This window comes from Nerophis ophidion, linkage group LG16, assembly GCF_033978795.1.
Source record: "Nerophis ophidion isolate RoL-2023_Sa linkage group LG16, RoL_Noph_v1.0, whole genome shotgun sequence".
Lineage (NCBI taxonomy): Eukaryota > Metazoa > Chordata > Actinopteri > Syngnathiformes > Syngnathidae > Nerophis > Nerophis ophidion.
The window spans coordinates 50429166-50451417 of NC_084626.1; the positions used below are offsets into that span (position 1 = coordinate 50429166).

A 22252-nucleotide genomic window follows, 5' to 3' on the forward strand; every position below is an offset into this window, starting at 1 on the left:
GTCTGTGTTGTTGGACTACTCACTCTCTGTAAGTGACCTGTGTCTGTGTTGTTGGACTACTCACTCTCTGTAGGTGACCTGTGTCTGTGTTGTTGGACTACTCACTCTCTGTAGGTGACCTGTGTCTGTGTTGTTGGACTACTCACTCTCTGTAGGTGACCTGGGTCTGTGTTGTTGGACTACTCACTCTCTGTAGGTGACCTGTGTCTGTGTTGTTGGACTACTCACTCTCTGTAGGTGACCTGGGTCTGTGTTGTTGGACTACTCACTCTTTGTAGGTGACCTGGGTCTGTGTTGTTGGACTACTCACTCTCTGTAGGTGACCTGGGTCTGTGTTGTTGGACTACTCACTCTCTTTAGGTGACCTGGGTCTGTGTTGTTGGACTACTCACTCTCTGTAGGTGACCTGGGTCTGTGTTGTTGGACTACTCACTCTCTGTAGGTGACCTGTGTCTGTGTTGTTGGACTACTCACTCTCTGTAGGTGACCTGGGTCTGTGTTGTTGGACTACTCACTCTCTGTAGGTGACCTGTGTCTGTGTTGTTGGACTACTCACTCTCTGTAGGTGACCTGGGTCTGTGTTGTTGGACTACTCACTCTCTTTAGGTGACCTGGGTCTGTGTTGTTGGACTACTCACTCTCTGTAGGTGACCTGGGTCTGTGTTGTTGGACTACTCACTCTCTGTAGGTGACCTGTGTCTGTGTTGTTGGACTACTCACTCTCTGTAGGTGACCTGGGTCTGTGTTGTTGGACTACTCACTCTCTGTAGGTGACCACGGTCTGTGTTGTTGGACTACTCACTCTCTGTAGGTGACCTGTGTCCGTGTTGTTGGACTATTCACTCTCTGTAGGTGACCTGGGTCTGTGTTGTTGGACTACTCACTCTCTGTAGGTGACCTGGGTCTGTGTTGTTGGACTACTCACTCTCTGTAGGTGACCTGGGTCTGTGTTGTTGGACTACTCACTCTTTGTAGGTGACCTGGGTCTGTGTTGTTGGACTACTCACTCTCTGCAGGTGACCTGTGTCTGTGTTGTTGGACTACTCACTCTCTGTAAGTGACCTGTGTCTGTGTTGTTGGACTACTCACTCTCTGTAGGTGACCTGTGTCTGTGTTGTTGGACTACTCACTCTCTGTAGGTGACCTGTGTCTGTGTTGTTGGACTACTCACTCTCTGTAGGTGACCTGGGTCTGTGTTGTTGGACTACTCACTCTCTGTAGGTGACCTGTGTCTGTGTTGTTGGACTACTCACTCTCTGTAGGTGACCTGGGTCTGTGTTGTTGGACTACTCACTCTTTGTAGGTGACCTGGGTCTGTGTTGTTGGACTACTCACTCTCTGTAGGTGACCTGGGTCTGTGTTGTTGGACTACTCACTCTCTTTAGGTGACCTGGGTCTGTGTTGTTGGACTACTCACTCTCTGTAGGTGACCTGGGTCTGTGTTGTTGGACTACTCACTCTCTGTAGGTGACCTGTGTCTGTGTTGTTGGACTACTCACTCTCTGTAGGTGACCTGGGTCTGTGTTGTTGGACTACTCACTCTCTGTAGGTGACCTGTGTCTGTGTTGTTGGACTACTCACTCTCTGTAGGTGACCTGGGTCTGTGTTGTTGGACTACTCACTCTCTTTAGGTGACCTGGGTCTGTGTTGTTGGACTACTCACTCTCTGTAGGTGACCTGGGTCTGTGTTGTTGGACTACTCACTCTCTGTAGGTGACCTGTGTCTGTGTTGTTGGACTACTCACTCTCTGTAGGTGACCTGGGTCTGTGTTGTTGGACTACTCACTCTCTGTAGGTGACCATGGTCTGTGTTGTTGGACTACTCACTCTCTGTAGGTGACCTGTGTCCGTGTTGTTGGACTATTCACTCTCTGTAGGTGACCTGGGTCTGTGTTGTTGGACTACTCACTCTCTGTAGGTGACCTGGGTCTGTGTTGTTGGACTACTCACTCTCTGTAGGTGACCTGGGTCTGTGTTGTTGGACTACTCACTCTCTGTAGGTGACCTATGTCTTCGTTGTTGGTTCCTCCGTGTGATTCCCAGCCTCTTAAATCACATGACCGTTGACTTTTCAGTTCAAAGTTCATCAATAGAAAAGTCCTTCATGCCAGAGGGTGGAGGAGTTGTGTGTGTGTGTGTGTGTGTGTGTGTGTGTGTGTGTGTGTGTTCTGGCAATTCTGACTTATTGGGGACATCACTCTGTTTGCAGTCACCTTTAGGGGACTTCTGACGGTATGGGGACCAAAAAACAGGTCCCCTAAATGACAGTCAGATCCATTCTGAAGATGCCTAAGTGATTTTTAAGCTTTGAAACTTCCTATAAGAGGACAGCTGTAGTGCTATCTTCTGAGGATCATGTCATATTTAATTTGAACTTTGTTTTTTTTTTGTAAATGGTCCTCACATACAAATGTGTGTGAATTATGCAAAATTATGTAAATTTAGTCCCCATGAACCATATTAACTCTTTTTCCCCCAGGGTCCCCAGTAAGACTGATCAGCACATGACTTCATCAATCCAGAGTTTTAAAGACGTGTATGAGCTAACTGGCCAGTGGACATTTGACCTCATTTTTTGTTTGCCTCCACAACCTGTAGAAAGGGTGGTCCCCATTCCAAATGATAACCAGTGTGTGTGTGTGTGTGTTTTTGTGTGTTAGCTGGCCGTGTGTGCTTGTTGGCAGCATGAAACCACTTAACCACTTTTCCACCTAGCTTCTACTAGTGTCATTGTGCTGTGTTTACATCTCTCCTTCAACCCTCCTCACCTCCACTACATATGGAAAATTGTCTTATTCATATCAGTAATGTATACTAAGGGGGAACTGCACATTTTTGTGGTAATGTTGTCCGTCATTCACATAATATATAGGACAAGGACACATATGTTTTCCTTTATTCCTAACTCGTAAATAAATACCAGCAAGAGTCGGCTAACAATGGGGTGAATGGAAGTTGCTCCATTCTGCATATAAAGCACTTACAACAGCCAAAAACCTCCATAAATGTCTATAGAGGTTAACAAATGTGAACATTCATAATAACATGTAATATATACAAGATGTGAATATATATGTAATGTAGTAACATTCATAATAATGTGATATATACAGGATGTATGTATACTGTATATGTAATGTAGTAACATTCATAATAACATGTAATATATACATGATGAAAGTATAAATATAATGTAGTAACATTCATAATAACATGTAGTATATACATGATTGAAGTATGTATGGAATGTAGTAACATTCATAATAATGTGATATATACATGATGTAAATATACTGTGTATATAATGTAGTAACATTCATAATAACATGTAATATATACAAGATGTGAATATATATGTAATGTAGTAACATTCAGAATAATGTGATATATACAGGATGTAAGTATACTGTATATGTAATGTAGTAACATTCATAATAGTTTCTCTCGTTTTGAGGAAATAACATTAGAGGAATTGTTACAACGTGTAAATGGAATAAAACAGACAACATGTTTACTTGACCCTCTTCCTGGGAAACTGATCAAGGAGCTCTTTGTATTATTAGGTCCATCAGTGCTAAATATTATAAACTTATCACTTTCCTCGGGCAGTGTTCCCCTAGCATTCAAAAAAGCGGTTATTCATCCTCTTCTTAAAAGACCTAACCTCGATCCTGACCTCATGGTAAACTACCGACCGGTGTCTCACCTTCCCTTTATTTCAAAAATCCTTGAAAAAATTGTTGCGGAGCAGTTAAATGAACACTTAGCGTCTAACAATCTATGTGAAACCTTTCAATCCGGTTTCAGGGCAAATCACTCCACGGAGACAGCCCTCGCAAAAATGACTAATGATCTATTGCTAACGATGGATTCTGATGCGTCATCTATGTTGCTGCTCCTCGATCTTAGCGCTGCTTTCGATACCGTCTATTACAATATTTTATTAGAACGTATCAAAACACGAATTGGTATGTCAGACTTAGCCCTGTCTTGGTTTAACTCTTATCTTACTGATAGGATGCAGTGTGTCTCCCATAACAATGTGACCTCGGACTATGTTAAGGTAACGTGTGGAGTTCCCCAGGGTTCGGTCCTTGGCCCTGCACTCTTCAGCATCTACATGCTGCTGCTAGGTGACATCATTCGGCTATATAAGTAAACATTGATTGATTGATTGATTGATTGATTGATTGATAATAACATGTAATATATACATGATGAAAGTATAAATATAATGTAGTAACATTCATATTAACATGTAGTATATACATGATTGAAGTATATATGTAATGTAGTAACACTCATAATCATGTGATATATACAGGATGTAAGTATACTGTATATGTAATGTAGTAACATTCATAATAACATGTAGTATATACATGATTGAAGTATATATGTAATGTAGTAACACTCATAATAATGTGATATATACAGGATGTAAGTATACTGTATATGTAATGTAGTAACATTCATATTAACATGTAGTATATACATGATTGAAGTATATATGTAATGTAGTAACATTCATAATAATGTGATATATACATGATGTAAATATACTGTATATGTAATGTAGTAACATTCATAATAACATGTAGTATATACATGATTGAAGTATATATGTAATGTAGTAACATTCATAATAATGTGATATATACATGATGTAAGTATACTGTGTATGTAATGTAGTAACATTCATAATAACATGTAATATATACATGATGAAAGTATAAATATAATGTAGTAACATTCATAATAACATGTAGTATATACATGATTGAAGTATACTGTATATGTAATGTAGTAACATTCATAAAACATGTAATATATACATGATGAAAGTATAAATATAATGTGTGAACATTCATAATAACATGTAGTATATACATGATTGAAGTATACTGTATATGTAATGTAGTAACATTCATAAAACATGTAATATATACATGATGAAAGTATAAATATAATGTAGTAACATTCATAATAACATGTGGTATATACATGATTGAAATATATATGTAATGTAACATTCATAATGTGATATATACAGGATGTAAGTATACTGTATATGTAATGTAGTAACATTCATAATAACATGTAATATATACATGATGAAAGTATAAATATAATGTAGTAACATTCATAATAACATGTAGTATATACATGATTGAAGGATACATGTAATGTAGTAACATTCATAATAATGTAATATATACAGGATGTAAGTATACTGTGTATATAATGTAGTAACATTCATAACATATAATATACATATGTAAGTATATATATGTCATGTTTATTAACCAGTTTAAATGCATGAAACCAAAATTGTCTCTTGTAAGGGTTGTGAATCATAGGCAGTGTTTGTTCCCCCTTAAACGTGTGGGCATTTTGGAATCTCTAATGCCAATGACATTGAGCACAAGTTAATACTTGACAGATTATGATGCCTTTTGTTCAATTCCAAGCCATATAAAGTTAAGTGTTTATTGTGTTACAGCCTAGCTGTTGTCAGTTGATGTAATGAGAGAGGGTGTGCGAGCCTAATGAGATCAGCGAGCACACAACCGGGCAGCTCCTCTGCCCCCCCCGGGCTCAATGGGACAACAATGCGTTGACATGGTTCTGAAAAGTCCAACATTGGAAGCAATCTCAGAGACAAGTCAGCACCAAATGGTATTGATGCAAGTAAACAAATCAGATAGTGACATTTGATTTCGTTTTTTTCATATTTGTGCACACTGACAATTATGCGCACTTAAATATTGTCCTAAGAAAGTCCAAAGTTCACTTTAAACTAGGATTGTACGGTATACCGGTACTAGTATAGCATTGTGGTACTCATGAATAAAAAAAACGGTACTATACTCTGTTTAAAAAGTACCGGTTCCCCATATATATGTTTGTATATATATATATATTTTTTTTAACAAGCTTAACGGCGCACCTTCATGACATTGCTGGTTTTACGAGCAGAGGAGCATGTTGGGCAGCGCACACACACAGAGTACTTTCAAGCAGACACAGTGTGTGGACAGAAAAGGGAGAATGGACACATTTTGGTGTAAAAAGTCAAGATAAATGTGAAGTTATAACACTGAAAACACCCCTCCATCCGCAGAAGGCAGTGCTAATCCTCGCCTCCATGGTGACAAAGTATGGTTCTTGCATGTAGCATTATCACTGGAGGACGAGGAATAGCTAAACATGCTTCACAACAGCTCACCGGCGTCGCAATGTAAGAAAAATCCATGGGTGGATCTACACCTGACATCCACTCTAAGAGCATATCTAGTCGATACTACTATGATTACATTGATATTTTTTATCGTCACAAAATCTTTTTAAAAATGTCATATTATGTTTGTAAAGTCAGTAAATATGTCCCTGGACACATGAAGACTTTGAATAAGACCAGTGTATGATCCTGTAACTACTTGGTATCCGATCTATACCTAAATATGTGGTATCATCCAAAACTAATGTCAAGTATCAAAGAAGAGAAGAATAAGTGATTATTACATTTTAACAGAAGTGTAGATAGAACATGTTAAAACAGAAAACAGTGTGACACCTACCCTTTACATCAGTATTTCTTAACCATATTATTATTGGTTTATTAGGTATTATATTTTATTGTATGATCCTTTAACTACTTGGTATCAGATCGATACCTAAATATGTGGTATCATCCAAAACTAATCTAAAGTATCAAAGAAGAGAAGAATTAGTGATTGTAGCATTTTAACAGAAGTGTAGATAGAATATGTTCAAACAGGAAACAAGTGTGACACCTACCCTTTACATCAGTATTTCTTAATCATATTATTGGTTAATAGGTATTATATTTTATTGTATTATCCTGTAACTACTTGGTATCGGATCAATACCTAAATATGTGGTATCATCCAAAACTAATGTAAAGTATCAAAGAAGAGAAGAATAAGTGATTATTACATTTTAACAGAAGTGTAGATAGAACATGTTAAAACAGAAAACAGCTCGACACCTACCCTTTACGTCCGTATTTCTTAACCATATTATTATTGGTTTATTAGGTATTATATTTTATTGTATGATCCTTTAACTACTTGGTATCAGATCGATACCTAAATATGTGGTATCATCCAAAACTAATCTAAAGTATCAAAGAAGAGAAGAATTAGTGATTGTAGCATTTTAACAGAAGTGTAGATAGAACATGTTCAAACAGGAAACAAGTGTGACACCTACCCTTTACATCAGTATTTCTTAATCATATTATTGGTTAATAGGTATTATATTTTATTGTATTATCCTGTAACTACTTGGTATCGGATCTATACCTAAATATGTGGTATCATCCAAAACTAATGTCAAGTATCAAAGAAGAGAAAAATTAGTGATTGTAGCATTTTAACAGAAGTGTAGATAGAACATGTTCAAACAGAAAAGAAGCGTGACACCTACCCTTTACATCAGTATTTCTTAACCATATTATTATTGGTTTATTAGGTATTATATTTTATTGTATGATCCTTTAACTACTTGGTATCAGATCGATACCTAAATATGTGGTATCATCCAAAACTAATGTAAAGTATCAAAGAAGAGAAGAATTAGTGATTGTAGCATTTTAACAGAAGTGTAGATAGAACATGTTAAAACAGAAAACAAGCGTGACACCTACCCTTTACATCAGTATTTCTTAACCATATTATTATTGGTTTATTAGGTATTATATCTTATTGTATGATCCTTTAAATACTTGGTATCAGATCAATACCTAAATATGTGGTATCATCCAAAACTAATGTAAAGTATCAAAGAAGAGAAGAATTAGTGATTGTAGCATTTTAACAGAAGTGTAGATAGAACATGTTAAAACAGAAAACAAGCGTGACACCTACCCTTTACATCAGTATTTCTTAATCATATTATTGGTTAATAGGTATTATATTTTATTGTATTATCCTGTAACTACTTGGTATCGGATCTATACCTAAATATGTGGTATCATCCAAAACTAATGTAAAGTATCAAAGAAGAGAAGAATAAGTGATTATTACATTTTAACAGAAATGTAGATAGAACATGTTCAAACAGAAAATAAACAGATATTACCAGTAAATGAACAAGTATATTAACAATCATTATTTACAGTTTGTTCTTAATAATGTAGACAAAATAACAGGTATATAAATGACACAATATGTCAGTATGTCAACTATTTTATTTAAGGACTAAAATACAATAATAAGCATATGTACACTAATATTTTTTGTTCAAATCAAGCCAGTAATTACATTTTTCGTGGTCCCCTTTATTTAGAAAAATATGGAAATACATTTTGGTACCGGTACCAAAATATTGGTGTGGAGACAACCCTACTTTAAAGTGTATGGATGTTTTGGATTGACCCGCAGCATCAAAGGGACTTGTTGGTCCATGTGGATCTTGACTCTAATCACAATGCAGGGTTGCTGGGCCTGAGTTTCCTGGCTTCATGTTCTCGTTGTGTGTCAGTAGTATCAACATATTTGCTGACCGCAGCATTTACTAACTTGTAACTATGAGTCACTCACCAACAGAGTTGTCAAACTGGTTTCCATTGAGGGCCACATCACAGTTATGACTGCCATCCGAGGGCCGCTTCTAACAGTAAATAATGTACAAGTTTGCCTCTGGATTTATTGTTGTTTATATACATTGTTTTAAGTAGACTGTCCATTTTACAGTAAAAACTTGACATTTACAACATTTTACTGTAAAATAATAATTTTTAATTAAACCACCACCCCGGTCTGCCAATCCGCAGGGTGTCTGTTTGGCATCTTTGTTTTCTACCTGTCAACTGTCAGTTTAGCATCTTTGTTTCCTACCTGTCAACTGTCAGTTTAGCATCTTTGTTTTCTACCTGTCAACTGTCAGTTCAGCATCTTTGTTTCCTACCTGTCAACTGTCAGTTTAGCATCTTTGTTTTCTACCTGTCAACTGTCAGTTCAGCATCTTTGTTTTCTGCCTGTCAACAGTCAGTTTAGCATCTTTGTTTTCTACCTGTCAACAGTCAGTTTAGCATCTTTGTTTTCTACTTGTCAACTGTCAGGTTAGCATCTTTGTTTTCTACCTGTCAACTGTCAGGTTAGCATCTTTGTTTTCTACCTGTCAACTGTCAGTTCAGCATCTTTGTTTTCTACCTGTCAACTGTCAGTTTAGCATCTTTTTTTCTGCCTGTCAACTGTCAGGTTAGCATCTTTGTTTTCTACCTGTCAACTGTCAGGTTAGCATCTTTGTTTTCTACCTGTCAACTGTCAGTTTAGCATCTTTGTTTTCTACAAGTCAACTTTCGGTTTAGCATCTTTGTTTTCTACCTGTCAACTGTCAGTTTAGCATCTTTGTTTTCTACCTGTCAACTGTCAGTTTAGCATCTTTGTTTTCTACCTGTCAACTGTCGGTTTGGGCTACTCGCTGGTTTCTTCATCACCACTTCAAGATGGCGGTCCAATTTCTCACGTCACAGCAGCCAATGCTGCGTCTACTTCTAACATGTCTACGGAGCCAAGCAGGTGGACTTGACAGGTCTGCCTGCTTGGCCACGCCCATAAAAAGAAGAGCTGACGTCACAGTGGTCAGTCAGGTGACCTTTTCGATGAATGGTGTCAGGTTGAAATCCCATGCAGGACTTGGACATTATTGTGCGAGTCGTTCTGAGAGTTGTTGACGCAGCTCGCTTTTGCTGTCACACGGCTGATTGTGCAGTCAGTCAGGCCCCGCCCACCTCCCTGAATGAATGGCCGCCTGTTTTAGCCCCGACTCCATTCTACTCCAGGAATGTGTGCTGTCACATTGTCTCGCTAGACTTCTTTCTCGCCGCGCTCTCGGTCACAAGATGCTCGTCCCACTGACTCATGCAAGGTTGGCCCTCAGCAGGAAAAGATGTCCCCGCATATGTTGTTGTCAAGTCCGCCTGCTCCCAGTCACACTTCTTCTTCTTCTCCTCCTCTTCCTCTTCCTCTTCCTCTTCTTCTTCTTCTTTTTCTTCTTCTTCTCTGGAGGTGTGTTCTCCAACGTTTAAGAAATGGCAGCAGCTTCATGTTCTCGTCTCCTGTTGGAATATTTACCATGTATAATATATATAAATATATAAATATGCAATATAATACACCTGGTATATGTCCTATAAATATACAATATAATACACCTGGTATATGTCCTATAAATATTCACCTGGTATATGTCCTATAAATATACTATATAATACACCTGGTATATGTCCTATAAATATACTATATAATACACCTGGAATAGGTCCCATAAATGTACACCTTGTACTTGTCCTATAAATATACAATGTAATACACCCGGTATATGTCCTTAAAATATACAATATAGTACACCTGGTATATTTCCTATAAATATTCACCTGGTATATGTTCTATAAATATACAATATAATACACCTGGTATATTTCCTATAAATATACACCTGGTATATGTCCTATAAATATACTATGTAATACACCTGGAATATGTCCTATAAATATACTATGTAATACACCTGGAATATGTCCTATAAATATACAATGTAATACACCCGGTGTATGTCCTATAAATATACAATATAGTACACCTGGTATATGTCCTACAAAAATACTATATAATACACCTGGCATATGTCCTATAAATATACACCTGATATATGTCCTATAAATATACTATATAATACACCTGGAATGAGTCCTATAAATATACACCTGGTATATGTCCTATAAATATACAATATAATACACCTGGAATATGTCCTATAAATATACACCTGATATATGTCCTATAAATATACTATGTAATACACCTGGAATATGTCCTATAAATATACAATGTAATACACCCGGTGTATGTCCTATAAATATACAATATAGTACACCTGGTATATGTCCTATAAATATACACCTGGTATATGTCCTACAAAAATACTATATAATACACCTGGCATATGTCCTATAAATATACTATATAATACACCTGGAATGAGTCCTATAAATATACACCTGGTATATGTCCTATAAATATACTATATAATACACCTGGAATGAGTCCTATAAATATACAATATAGTACACCTGGTATATGTCCTATAAATATACACCTGGTATATGTCCTACAAAAATACTATATAATACACCTGGCATATGTCCTATAAATATACTATATAATACACCTGGAATGAGTCCTATAAATATACACCTGGTATATGTCCTATAAATATACTATATAATACACCTGGAATGAGTCCTATAAATATACAATATAGTACACCTGGTATATGTCCTACAAAAATACTATATAATACACCTGGCATATGTCCTATAAATATACACCTGATATATGTCCTATAAATATACTATATAATACACCTGGAATGAGTCCTATAAATATACACCTGGTATATGTCCTATAAATATACAATATAATACACCTGGAATATGTCCTATAAATATACACCTGATATACGTCCTATAAATATACTATGTAATACACCTGGAATATGTCCTATAAATATACAATGTAATACACCCGGTGTATGTCCTATAAATATACAATATAGTACACCTGGTATATGTCCTATAAATATACACCTGGTATATGTCCTACAAAAATACTATATAATACACCTGGCATATGTCCTATAAATATACTATATAATACACCTGGAATGAGTCCTATAAATATACACCTGGTATATGTCCTATAAATATACTATATAATACACCTGGAATGAGTCCTATAAATATACTATATAGTAGACCTGGTATATGTCCTATAAATATTCACCTGGTATATGTCCTATAAATATACTATATAATACACCTGGAATGAGTCCTATAAATATACTATATAGTAGACCTGGTATATGTCCTATAAATATTCACCTGGTATATGTCCTATAAATATACTATATAGTAGACCTGGTATATGTCCTATAAATATACAAAGTTGTCATGTTTACTGGTACGTGTTAGGTGAGTCAGTGTGAAGCTTGGCGAGGACTTTAGCTGCAGGCAATAGGTGTTGACATCCAACATGTTTCTAGTCTGAAACGTCCTCCCAGTCGGTCAGTTAGGCAGATGGACTCTTAGACCCGCTGGAGGACTCTCCGGAGTCCGACCTGGATGCACGACTCACGTGAACAACCTTCATCCTCATGACTGCTGGCCTCTAAAGCCTGATTGATTTCTGCTGGCATCTCCGCCTCCCTCCAATCATTGAAAAGGTCCGCTCCTCCACCCTTTCTTCAACGCTCCACCAGGAGACGGAAGGAGTAGTTTTTTTGCGTGTTTGTGCCGCGTCCTCAAACGTGACAGCGCGGCTGAAAATAGACCAAATCTGTCAGTTATTGTTGGAAGGATGATTCGGGATCATTTCATCAGCTCTACACAACCACAAAGCCCCAAAAGAGGGCTATGAATAGTAAGCGTCAACACCAACCAGACAATCTTTTCATGTCAAACGCGCTTTGGATCTATTTTGGATCTTTCTTTCGACTAGCGGCGGGGGAGTAGCTAGCGTAAAGTGGCGCACCACGTCCAATGTCATCCATCATACTTGCACGCGTTTGATTGGTCGATACATCAGGAAAAGCACTCAAGTTTCCGTCTGACTGGCCGGCTCGATGACAATTCATCACACTGACCGACTGGCCAAGTGCCGCCACTTTGGAACTGTCCCCAGGTCTGACTGGCACTTACTGAGTGGCTAATTGACTGGGACAGACTGACATGTTCTGATTGCTCCGCCCACTAATCTGACAGATTGGTTCACCACAGTTGTTTACACGTGTTCAGATGAGGGGGGGCACTGAAATATGCTCTGGTGATAAACTCAGATCTGGCCCGCAAACACCTGAAAATGATATGTGTCGATAAACCACATTTTCTCACTAAATGTCATTGATTTTTTGGACATACCTTCTCCTCGTTTTCTTTATTTTAATGACTTTTTACATTATAGATTGTAAACACCAAAACTGTGTATCAAACGAGACAAGAAGCAAGGAATCAAGCAGAGACAAGAGTTGAATTTTGCTCATGAGGAGAGACGTATGGGGCTGTGCACTTAGTTACAGTTTCACCCTATGCTTTAAGATTTTTCAACCTTTTTTGAGCCAAGGCACATTTTTTACGCGGAAAAAATGCAGAGGCACACCACCAGCAGAAATCATTAAAAAATTCAACTCAGTTGACGGTAAAAAGTCGTTGTTGCAATGGTTGGATATGACTTTAAAGCATAACCAAGAATGCATCACTATAGCTCTTGTCTCAAAGTAGGTGTACTATCACCACGATACTTTTTGTTCATGAAATATGCTCTGGTGATAAACTCAGATCTGGCCCGCAAACACCTGAAAATGATACGTGTCAATAAACCACATTTTCTCACTAAATGTCATTGATTTTTTGGACATACCTTCTCCTCGTTTTCTTTATTTTAATGACTATTTACATTATAGATTGTAACTGTCGGCATCAAACACCAAAACTGTCTATGAAACAAGACAAGAAGCAAGGAATCAAGCAGAGACAAGAGTTGAATTTTGCTCATGAGGAGAGACGTATGGGGCTGTGCACTTAGTTACAGTTTCACCCTATGCTTTAGGGTTTTTCAACCTTTTTTGAGCCAAGGCACATTTTTGGCGCGGAAAAAATGCAGAGGCACACCACCAGCAGAAATTATTAAAAAATTAAACTCAGTTAACAGTAAAAAGTCGTTGTTGCAATGGTTGGATATGACTTTAAAGCATAACCAAGAATGCATCTTGTCTCAAAGTAGGTGTACTGTCACCACAATACTTTTTGTTCATGAAATATGCTCTGGTGATAAACTCAGATCCGGCCCTCAAACACCTGAAAATGATATGTGTCGATAAACCACATTTTCTCACTAAATATCATTGATTTTTTGGGACATACCTTCTCCTCGTTTTCTTTATTTTAATGACTATTTACATTATAGATAACTGTCGGCATCAAACACCAAAACTGTCTATCAAACGAGACAAGAAGCAAGGAATCAAGCCGAGACAAGAGTTCAATTTTGCTCATGAGGAGAGACGTATGGGGCTGTGCACTTAGTTACAGTTTCACCCTATGCTTTAAGGTTTTTCAACCTTTTTTGAGCCAAGGCACATTTTTTGCGCGGAAAAAATGCAGAGGCACACCACCAGCAGAAATCATTAAAAAAATTAAACTCAGTTGACGGTAAAAAGTCGTCGTTGCAATGGTTGGATATGACTTTAAAGCATAACCAAGAATGCATCTTGTCTCAAAGTAGGTGTACTGTCACCACAATACTTTTTGTTCATGAAATATGCTCTGGTGATAAACTCAGATCTGGCCCGCAAACACCTGGAAATGATATGTGTCAATAAACCACATTTTCTCACTAAATGTCATTGATTTTTTGGACATACCTTCTCCTCGTTTTCTTTATTTTCATGACTATTTACATTATAGATTGTAACTGTCGGCATCAAACACCAAAATTGTCTATCAAACGAGACACGAAGCAAGGAATCAAGCAGAGACAAGAGTTCAATTTTGCTCATGAGGAGAGACGTATGGGGCTGTGCACTTAGTTACAGTTTCACCCTATGCTTTAAGGTTTTTCAACCTTTTTTGAGCCAAGGCACATTTTCTGCGCAGAAAAAATGCAGAGGCACACCACCAGCAGACATCATTAAAAAATTAAACTCAGTTGACAGTAAAAAGTCGTTGTTGCAATGGTTGGATATGACTTTAAAGCGTAACCAAGAATGCATCACTATAGCTCTTGTCTCAAAGTAGGTGTACTGTCACCACAATACTTTTTGTTCATGAAATATGCTCTGGTGATAAACTCAGATCTGGCCCGCAAACACCTGAAAATAATATGTGTCAATAAACCACATTTTCTCACTAAATGTCATTGATTTTTTGGACATACCTTCTCCTCGTTTTCTTTATTTTAATGACTCTTTACATTATAGATTGTAACTGTCGGCATCAAACACCAAAACTGTCTATGAAACAAGACGAGAAGCAAGGAATCAAGCAGAGACAAGAGTTCAATTTTGCTCATGAGGAGAGACGTATGGGGCTGTGCACTTAGTTACAGTTTCACCCTATGCTTTAAGGTTTTTCAACCTTTTTTGAGCCAAGACACATTTTTTGCGCGGAAAAAATGCAGAGGCACACCACAAGCAGAAATCATTAAAAAATTAAACTCAGTTGACAGTAAAAAGTCGTTGTTGCAATGGTTGGATATGACTTTAAAGCGTAACCAAGAATGCATCAGTATAGCTCTTGTCTCAAAATAGGTGTACTGTCACCACAATACTTTTTGTTCATGAAATATGCTCTGGTGATAAACTCAGATCTGGCCCGCAAACACCTGAAAATAATATGTGTAAATAAACCACATTTTCTCACTAAATGTCATTGATTTTTTGGACATACCTTCTCCTCGTTTTCTTTGTTTTCATGACTATTTACATTATAGATTGTAACTGTCGGCATCAAACACCAAAACTGTCTATCAAACGAGACAAGAAGCAAGGAATCAAGCAGAGACAAGAGTTGAATTTTGCTCGAGGAGAGACGTATGGGGCTGTGCACTTAGTTACAGTTTCACCCTATGCTTTAAGGTTTTTCAACCTTTTTTGAGCCAAGGCACATTTTTTGCGCGGAAAACATGCAGAGGCACACCACCAGCAGAAATCGTTAAAAAATTAAACTCAGTTGACAGTAAAAAGTCGTTGTTGCAATGGTTGGATATGACTTTAAAGCGTAACCAAGAATGCATCACTATAGCTCTTGTCTCAAAGTAGGTGTACTGTCACCACAATACTTTTTGTCCATGAAATATGCTCTGGTGATAAACTCAGATCTGGCCCTCAAACACCTGGAAATTATATGTGTCAATAAACCACATTTTCTCACTAAATATCATTGATTTTTTTGGACGTACCTTCTCCTCGTTTTTTTAATTTTAATGACTCTTTACATTATAGATTGTAACTGTCGGCATCAAACACCAAAACTGTCCATCAAACGAGACAACAAGCAAGGAATCAAGCAGAGACAAGAGTTGAATTTTGCTCATGAGGAGAGACGTATGGGGCTGTGCACTTAGTTACAGTTTCACCCTATGCTTTAAGGTTTTTCAACCTTTTTTGAGCCAAGGCACATTTTTTGCGCGGAAAAAATGCAGAGGCACACCACCAGCAGAAATTATTAAAAAATTAAACTCAGTTGACAATAAAAAAGTCATTGTTGCAATGGTTGGATATGACTTTAAAGCATAACCAAGAATGCATCTTGTCTCAAAGTAGGTGTACTGTCACCACAATACTTTTTGTTCATGAAATATGCTCTGGTGATAAACTCAGATCTGGCCCTCAAACACCTGGAAATTATGTGTCAATAAACCACATTTTCTCACTAAATGTCATTGATTTTTTTGGACATACCTTCTCCTCGTTTTCTTTATTTTAATGACTCTTTACATTATAGATTGTAACTGTCGGCATCAAACACCAAAACTGTCCATCAAACGAGACAAGAAGCAAGGAATCAAGCAGAGACAAGAGTTGAATTTTGCTCATGAGGAGAGACGTATGGGGCTGTGCACTTAGTTACAGTTTCACCCTATGCTTTAAGGTTTTTCAACCTTTTTTGAGCCAAGGCACATTTTTTGCGCAGAAAAAAATGCAGAGGCACACCACCAGCAGAAATCATTAAAAAATTAAACTTAGTTGACGGTAAAAAGTCGTTGCAATGGTTGGATATGACTTTAAAGCATAACCAAGAATGCATCACTATAGCTCTTGTCTCAAAGTAGGTGTACTGTCATATCACATCACGCCGTGACTTATTTTGAGTTTTTTGCTGTTTTCCTGTCTTGCGCTCCTATTTTGGTGGCTTTTTCTCTTTTTTTTTGGTATTTTCCTGTAGCAGTTTCATGTCTTCCTTTAAGCGATATTTCCCGCATCTACTTTGTTTTAGCAATCGAGAATATTTCAGTTGTTTTTTATCCTTCTTTGCGTGGACATTGTTGATTGTCATGTCATGTTCGGATGTACTTTGTGGACGCCATCTTTGCTCCGCAGTAAGTCTTTGCTGTCGTCCAGCATTCTGTTTTTGTTGACTTTGTCGCCAGTTCAGTTTTAGTTTTGTCCTCTAAGCTTCAATTCCTTTTCTTAGGGGCACTCACCTTTTTGTTTATTTTTGGTTTAAGCATTAGACACCTTTTTACCTGCATGCTTAGTGTACATGAAACATATGTTTTATTGCAATTTAGTCCTTAAATAAAATGTTGAACATACTAGACAACTTGTCTTTTAGTAGCAAGTAAACAAACAAAGACTCCTAATTGGTCTGCAGTAACATATTGTGTCATTTATACACCTATTATTTTATACACATTATGACGGACAAACTCTAAAAATGAAGTGACTTATATTTATATAGCGCTTTTCTCTAGTGACTCAAAGCACTTTACATAGTGAAACCCAATATCTAAGTTACATTTAAACCCGTGTGGGTGGCACTGGGAGCAGGTGGGTAAAGTGTCTTGCCCAAGGACACAACGGCAGTGACTAGGGAATCGAACCTGCAACCCTCAAGTTGCTGGCACGGCCGCTGTACCAACCGAGCTAATCCACTTGTTCATTTACTGTTGATATCTGCTTATTTTCTATTTGAACATGTTCTATCTACACTTCTGTTAAAATGTAATAATCACTTATTCTTCTCTTCTTTGATACTTGACATTAGTTTTGGATGATACCACACATTTAGGTATCGATCTGATACCAAGTAGTTATACGATCATTCAATAAAATATAATACCTAATAAACCAATAATAATATGGTTAAGAAATAATGATGTAAAGGGTAGGTGTCGCGCTGTTTTCTGTTTGAACATGTTCTATCTACACTTCTGTTAAAATGTAATAAAATCACTTATTTTTCTCTTCTTTGATACTTGACATTAGTTTTGGATGATACCACATATTTAGGTATCGATCCGATACCAAGTAGTTACAGGATCATACATTGGTCATATTCAAAGTCCTCGGATGTATTTCCCGAGACTATAAAAATGGGACCCATTACCTCCCTGCATGGCACTCAGCATCAAGGGTTGGAATCCGGGGTTAAATCACCAAAAATGATTCCCGGGCGTGGCCACGGCTGCTGCTCACTGCTCCCCTCCACTTCTCTCCCAAGGGCGATGGATCAAATGCAGAGAATAATTTCGCCACACCTAGAGTGTGTGTGAGAATCATCGGTACTTCAACTTTTAACTTTATCTTTATAAAGATAACATCATTTTTTTTCAAGAATTTGGGACGATAAAAAAATATCAATGTAATCATAGTAGTATCGACTAGATACGCTCTTGTACTTGGTATCATTCCAGTGGATGTCGGGTGTAAATCCACCTATGGCGTTTGTTTACATTGTGACGCCGGTGAGCTATTGTAGTGAGACATGTTTAGCTATTCCTTGTCCTCCAGTGATCATGTTACTTGTAAGAAACCATACTTTATTTGTTGCCATGGAGACCAGGATTTGTGATTTAGAAGTAGCTAAAACACTGCAGACTGCAGATGGACCTTATGAATATAATATGTATTAAAAAATAAAATAAAAAAGAGTTAATGATGATAAAAAATATCGATATAATCATAGTAGTATCGACTAGATACGCTCCTGTACTCGGTATCATTACAGTGGATGTCAGGTGTAGATCCACCCATGGTGTTTGTTTACATTGTGACGCCGGTGAGCTATTGTATCCTCCTATGGTGTGTAGTGACGCATGTTTAGCTATTCCTCGTCCTCCAGTGATTATGTTACTTGTAAGAAACTTCACACTGCCGACTGCGGATTTTGTCTTAAAGCACATCTTCCTGAGGGTGTGTCAGAGTTATAACTCCACCTTTATCTTTACTTTTTACCCCAAAATGCGTCCGTTCTCCCTTTTCTGTCTCCATGCCGTGTCTGCTTGTAAGTACTCTGTGCGTGCGTGCTGCCGAACATGCTCATCTGCCCGGGAACCGGTACTATTCAAAATATACAGTACCATTTTTGTGTCAAAGAGCGATCATTTCTAGACCTTTTTACACCAAAATGCGTCCGTTCTCCCTTTTCTGTCTCCACACCGTGTCTGCTTGTAAGTACTCTGTGCGTGCGTGCTGCCGAACATGCTCATCTGCCCGGGAACCGGTACTATTCAAAATATACAGTACCATTTTTGTGTCAAAGAGCGATCATTTCTAGACCTTTTTACACCAAAATGCGTCCGTTCTCCCTTTTCTGTCCCCACGCCGTGTCTGCTTGTAAGTACTCTGTGCGTGCGTGCTGCCGAACATGCTCATCTGCCCGGGAACCGGTACTATTCAAAATATACAGTACCATTTTTGTGTCAAAGAGCGATCATTTCTAGACCTTTTTACCCCAAAATGCGTCCGTTCTCCCTTTTCTGTCCCCACGCCGTGTCTGCTTGTAAGTACTCTGTGCGTGCGTGCTGCCGAACATGCTCATCTGCCCGGGAACCGGTACTATTCAAAATATACAGTACCATTTTTGTGTCAAAGAGCGATCATTTCTAGACCTTTTTACACCAAAATGCGTCCGTTCTCCCTTTTCTGTCTCCACGCCGTGTCTGCTTGTAAGTACTCTGTGCGTGCGTGCTGCCGAACATGCTCATCTGCCCGGGAACCGGTACTATTCAAAATATACAGTACCATTTTTGTGTCAAAGAGCGATCATTTCTAGACCTTTTTACACCAAAATGCGTCCGTTCTCCCTTTTCTGTCCCCACGCCGTGTCTGCTTGTAAGTACTCTGTGCGTGCGTGCTGCCGAACATGCTCATCTGCCCGGGAACCGGTACTATTCAAAATATACAGTACCATTTTTGTGTCAAAGAGCGATCATTTCTAGACCTTTTTACACCAAAATGCGTCCGTTCTCCCTTTTCTGTCCCCACGCCGTGTCTGCTTGTAAGTACTCTGTGCGTGCGTGCTGCCGAACATGCTCATCTGCCCGGGAACCGGTACTATTCAAACATACAGTACCATTTTTGATCCATTAGTATTACAATAATTTAACAGTACGGGTATACCGTACGGGTGGTGTAAAAAGAAAAGGTGGACCTTCTGTCAGGACCACTTGGTGTGAAAGAGGCTGAGGAAACACGCTTGTGAAAAACCCGATGAGCATCACGTGATGCCACATGGTCTCACAATGGCCACCATGTTCACTTGACAATGCGGTGGTTCATCCTAACTCGTGCTAACGTTCCACCTAGGGGACCTCTGGTATGCACGCAACACCCACAATAGTGTGTGTTTGTGTGTGTTTTTGCTCGGGCTCCTCTTCTTTTGTCCTGCCCATGACTTTGTGGGATCTGGACCTTGTCTCGGGGAGACTCCGTGAAAACAAGGACACATCATACTGGCGGGACTGAACGTCAGACTGTTGACAAACTAAGCAAAGGACGAAGGAAAGAGACTCATTGCTATTCCGCTCTCAGCCTCCTGATGAGCAACCGTCTCCTCACCTGTCAGCTTCAGCCACAGGAAGATGATCCATCCTAGTCACTGGTAGGACCTCTTTCTAAAACACACTGTTGACCACCATCCTAGTCACTGGTTGGAGCTGTTTAACACACTGTTGACCACCATCCTAGTCACTGGTAGGAGCTGTTTAACACACTGTTGACCACCATCCTAGTCACTGGTAGGACCTCTTTCTAAAACACACTGTTGACCACCATCCTAGTCACTGGTAGGAGCTGTTTAACACACTGTTGACCACCATCCTAGTCACTGGTAGGACCTCTTTCTAAAACACACTGTTGACCACCATCCTAGTCACTGGTAGGAGCTGTTTAACACACTGTTGACCACCATCCTAGTCACTGGTAGGAGCTGTTTAACACACTGTTGACCACCATCCTAGTCATTGGTAGGAGCTGTTTAACACACTGTTGACCACCATCCTAGTTACTGGTAGGAGCTGTTTAACACACTGTTGACCACCATCCAGTCACTGGTAGGAGCTGTTTAACACACTGTTGACCACCATCCTAGTCACTGGTAGGAGCTGTTTAACACACTGTTGACCACCATCCTAGTCACTGGTAGGAGCTGTTTAACACACTGTTGACCACCATCCTAGTCACTGGTAGGAGCTGTTTAACACACTGTTGACCACCATCCTAGTCACTGGTCGGAGCTGTTTAACACACTGTTGACCACCATCCTAGTCACTGGTAGGAGCTGTTTAACACACTGTTGACCACCATCCTAGTCACTGGTAGGAGCTGTTTAACACACTGTTGACCACCATCCTAGTCACTGGTAGGAGCTGTTTAACACACTGTTGACCACCATCCTAGTCACTGGTAGGAGCTGTTTAACACACTGTTGACCACCATCCTAGTCACTGGTAGGAGCTGTTTAACACACTGTTGACCACCATCCTAGTCACTGGTAGGAGCTGTTTAACACTCTGTTGACCACCATCCTAGTCACTGGTAGGACCTCTTTCTAAAACACACTGTTGACCACCATCCTAGTCACTGGTAGGAGCTGTTTAACACACTGTTGACCACCATCCTAGTCACTGGTAGGACCTCTTTCTAAAACACACTGTTGACCACCATCCTAGTCACTGGTAGGAGCTGTTTAACACACTGTTGACCACCATCCTAGTCACTGGTAGGAGCTGTTTAACACACTGTTGACCACCATCCTAGTCATTGGTAGGAGCTGTTTAACACACTGTTGACCACCATCCTAGTTACTGGTAGGAGCTGTTTAACACACTGTTGACCACCATCCAGTCACTGGTAGGAGCTGTTTAACACACTGTTGACCACCATCCTAGTCACTGGTAGGAGCTGTTTAACACACTGTTGACCACCATCCTAGTCACTGGTAGGAGCTGTTTAACACACTGTTGACCACCATCCTAGTCACTGGTAGGAGCTGTTTAACACACTGTTGACCACCATCCTAGTCACTGGTCGGAGCTGTTTAACACACTGTTGACCACCATCCTAGTCACTGGTAGGAGCTGTTTAACACACTGTTGACCACCATCCTAGTCACTGGTAGGAGCTGTTTAACACACTGTTGACCACCATCCTAGTCACTGGTAGGAGCTGTTTAACACACTGTTGACCACCATCCTAGTCACTGGTAGGAGCTGTTTAACACACT

At 38.9% G+C, this 22252-nt stretch overlaps 1 protein-coding gene across 7 annotated transcripts in view; it reads left to right on the forward strand.

Moving 5' to 3' along the window:
* LOC133535523 (plasma membrane calcium-transporting ATPase 1-like) overlaps nucleotides 1-22252 on the forward strand; it is a 255985-nt gene that overhangs the window by 58849 nt on the left and 174884 nt on the right. The window contains exon 2 of one of the 7 annotated variants that reach the window (XM_061875426.1): nucleotides 20560-20629. The exons of the other annotated variants lie outside the window; for them this stretch is intronic. The gene's annotated coding sequence lies outside the window, so the exon portion shown is untranslated. The remainder of the gene's footprint in view (nucleotides 1-20559; nucleotides 20630-22252) is intronic. 7 annotated transcript variants of the gene reach the window in all.